General features: G+C 41.3%; 1 long non-coding RNA gene across 1 annotated transcript; it reads right to left on the bottom strand.

The window, feature by feature from the left end:
- Window positions 1-1337: 1337 nt before the first annotated feature.
- Window positions 1338-2711, bottom strand: LOC307000864. Its single transcript, XR_013798103.1, has 3 exons — window positions 2523-2711; window positions 2093-2375; window positions 1338-1979 (listed from the first exon to the last, which is right to left on the bottom strand). It is a non-coding gene; the product is annotated as an uncharacterized lncRNA (long non-coding RNA).
- Between the last annotated feature and the right edge of the window lie 1115 nt (window positions 2712-3826).

The following is a 3826-nucleotide window of genomic DNA, read 5'->3' as shown; positions in this document are numbered from 1 at the left end:
ATCTACTATTACAATGACGACACAGAGGAGTGATATCATTGGAATCACTTCCTTAATTATTATTTTTTCACTGCAGTTTTGTTGCCTGTCTCTTTAAATGCTCGAGCTCTTTAAAGCAGGGTGGATTCTGATTGGCTGTCAATGTTTTTATCATTCATTTGCTGGAAAAAAATCGTTCTGAAAGTGATTCCAATGATATCGCTCTTCTGAGCCATTATTGTTATAGTTATAGTTGTGGTGTGGATTCTGCTATCGTTTTTTACAACTACTATAAAAAAAAATTAAAAAAATCCTATTGTTTTTACCAAAATAAAATAAAATTGGCTGCTGGGTTTGCCGGATTAATTATGTTAAAAAGTAAAAAAAAAAAAAAAAGTAAAAATGTAAACATATTTTCAGAACAACCTGTAAATTTCACAGTATAATACTGTAATTTACAAACAATACATTTTTAGCTAAAAACCAATAAATTCAACAATGCACACTGCTAACGTCTGTTTTGTACCATTAAGATATACTGACAACCACCATAATAATGCAGGCAGTGAAAGAGGAAGACACAAGTTCCACAAGCTGAACACAGAAGAGTCATTCACACAAGCACAAAACACCATTATCCTGACACACACGACACTAAAATAATGCAATAAACAACAGAAGATGTAACAGAAAACCCAAATGTGCATAACTGATCATTTATGTAGTTTTATAAAAACTAAACTTTTAAGAAACATGATTATTTAAATAAAATACCTTCAAATGTGAAGTGTCACGTAGGAAATTCTGGGAACGTTTTTGACTAAATTATACTTTGATTTGTTTTGTTTTTCACTTATAAAAACTCTACAATTAACAGCGTATTACAGTTTTTTTGGATTGCTTAAGCACGATTTTCAAAACAGGGCCCGTGTTTTCAAAACACTACACACAATTAGCACAACCACAAACCCAATTAGCAAAACATTACAGATCCTTTGCAAAATTAAACACTCTAGTAAAAACTATACACTTCTGTTTAAAATCCACACTTTGTTACCATATGAAACACACACGTTTCACATTACTATACTCTGTTTGCACGAGTTACACTCTGCTGTGATAAACCTAAAACACTTTTAGCACTTCTACTTCCCTATGATTAGAGTTGGCTACCATCAACAAAGTACAAATATAATGTAAATTCACCAAACACTACACAAGACCAATGTTGCAGACTGAAGAAACTCATTTATTTCTCAACAAGCTCAAAATGTTGACATGGAGATTCATAATACTGTAACCAAACGTCACTTTACGTAAAAAAAAAAAAAAAAAAAAAAAAAAAAAACACACTAGACATTGTCTCTGCGCCTAGCTGGATCTGGCCAGAGAATTTCATCAACATCGCAGGCAATGTTGTCATTAGCAAGACACCTTGGAAAGAAACGTCTTGAATGACGAATCCATCCTTGTATTGCTGCTACCTCCATCTGGTCACAGGCCTCCTCCATGGCTTGGATGAGGGGTATCTCAGCCTGGAGACGGAGATCATATACCTTCCACCGCCATGCCGAGAAAAACTCTTCTATAGGGTTGAGGAATGGAGAGTATGGTGGAAGATATAAGACGGTGAAATGTGGATGTTGCTGAAACCAGTTCTGAACCAGAGCAGAGCGGTGGAAAGACACATTGTCCCAGACAACGATGTATTGCATATGATCGATTTGATTTGCTGCTGTTATGTTGTGCAATTGGTCCAAGAATGTAAGTATGAGTGCTGTGTTGTAAGGGCCCATGTGGGCATGGCGGTGGAGGACCCCATTCTGTGTAATGGCTGCACAGAGTGTTATATTACCCCCACGTTGCCCCGGGACATTGACTATAGCCCTGTGGCCAATGATGTTTCTTCCCCTCCTTCGTGTTCTCGTCAGGTTGAAGCCAGCCTCATCGACATAAATGAACTCATGCTGGATCTCCTCTCCATCCATTCGTAAAACTCTCTGAAAAACAGTGTCAGGCAAAATTGTGTAGTTCAGTGTAGATCTAGTATACATATTACAGTAAAAGATTATGAGACAGTATGCAAGATCACACTGCTAAAGTGAATACATACCTCTGCATAATCATGCCGCAGTCGTTTCACCCTTTCGGAATTGCGCTCGAAAGGCACTCGATAAATTTGCTTCATTTGAATATGGTTTTTTTTTAGGATGCGTGCCAATGTTGATGTTGAGACCTGATGGATATTGTTGAAAATGGCGTGGTCATTGACAATGTTAGCTTGGAGCTGCTTGAGTGTTATAGCATTGTTGGCCAAAACCATGTTAACTATCTCCCTCTCTTGCTGTTCTGTGAACATAGGAGGCCTTCCCCCTTGTCGTCCCTGACCCTCAATCCTATGTAGAAAAAAAAAACAGTATACAATAGTACAGTAATTTCACAGGAAAAGGTAACAGAAGTGCTGATAGTGCATAGAATACAGTACTGTAAGCAGTTACTGAAACCGTGCAGATGTTTTTGATATGATGATATTTTTACAATACCTATTTTCCAGTCGAAATGTTCTTAACACACTTGCCACTGTGTATCGGCTTAGATTTGGCTGTACTCGCAGTCCAGCCTCCCTCAGCGTCAGGCCGTGGTTGACAACGTGGTCAACCAGTGTTGCGCGGATCTCATTGGTCAGATTCGGTCCTCTTTGAGCACCTTCTGGTCTTCCCCTTCCTCCCCTTCCTCCCCTTCCTCGTCCTCCTCCTCGTCGTCCTCGTCCTCGTCCTCCTCCTCGTTCTCCTCCTCCTTGTTCTCCTCCTCCTTGTTCTTGTTCTCCTCTTCCTCCTCCTCGTTCTCCTCCTCCTTGTTCTCCTCCTCCTCCTCGTTTTCCTCCTCCTTGTTCTTGTTCTCCTCTTCCTCCTCCTCGTTCTCCTCTTCCTCGTTCTCCTCGTCCTCCTCGTCCTCCTCGTCCTCCTCGTCCTCCTCGTCCTCCTCGTCCTCCTCGTCCTCCTCGTCCTCCTCGTCCTCCTCGTCCTCCTCGTCCTCCTCGTCCTCCTCGTCCTCCTCGTCCTCCTCGTCCTCCTCGTCCTCCTCGTCCTCCTTGTCTTACTCTTTCTCTGACTCTTTCCATTGTGCTTGAAGACAGATGAACTCACCTGCTGCTTTTTATAGTGCTTATACACCTGATTGGTGTGTCTGCAATTAAGCAAACGAGTGTTTGCACACCTGATGACTGTGTTGAACCAATTGGTTGTACGGTGCGGTAATTTGACAGTCAGTGCTTTGGTATTGCAAGGAAGTGACTTCATGATAGATTTTTGTGTGTAATGTATGTTAAGTGTGTTTAGTGTTTTGCAAATCACTGTGTGTAGAGTTTTGCAACAAGTGTGAGGTTGACAATGTGCTTATAGTTGTGCAAATATGGGCTGATGTTTTGCTTCTTGGGTGTAAGGTTTTGCTAATAGTGTACTATTTTTAATTTTAGTGTGTTAGCAATCCAAAAAAACTGTATTGTATTGTGTGTGTGTGTGTGTGTGTGTGTGTGTGTGTGTGTGTGTGTGTGTGTGTGTGTGTGTGTGTGTGTGTGTGTGTGTGTGTGTGTGTGTGTGTGTGTGTGTGTGTGTGTGTGTGTGTGTGTGTGTGTGTGTGTGTGTGTGTGTGTGTGTGTGTGTGTGTGTGTGTGTGTGTGTGTGTGTGTGTGTGTGTGTGTGTGTGTGTGTGTGTGTGTGTGTGTGTGTGTGTGTGTGTGTGTGTGTGTGTGTGTGTGTGTGTGTGTGTGTGTGTGTGTGTGTGTGTGTGTGTGTGTGTGTGTGTGTGTGTGTGTGTGTGTGTGTGTGTGTGTGTGTGTGTGTGTGTG

The sequence above is a fragment of the Phoxinus phoxinus genome (assembly GCF_949152265.1).
Source record: "Phoxinus phoxinus genome assembly, chromosome: 6".
Taxonomy (NCBI): Eukaryota; Metazoa; Chordata; class Actinopteri; order Cypriniformes; family Leuciscidae; genus Phoxinus; species Phoxinus phoxinus.
The sequence above is the reverse complement of the archived record's forward strand: the minus strand, read 5'-3'. Positions and strand labels throughout refer to the sequence as shown.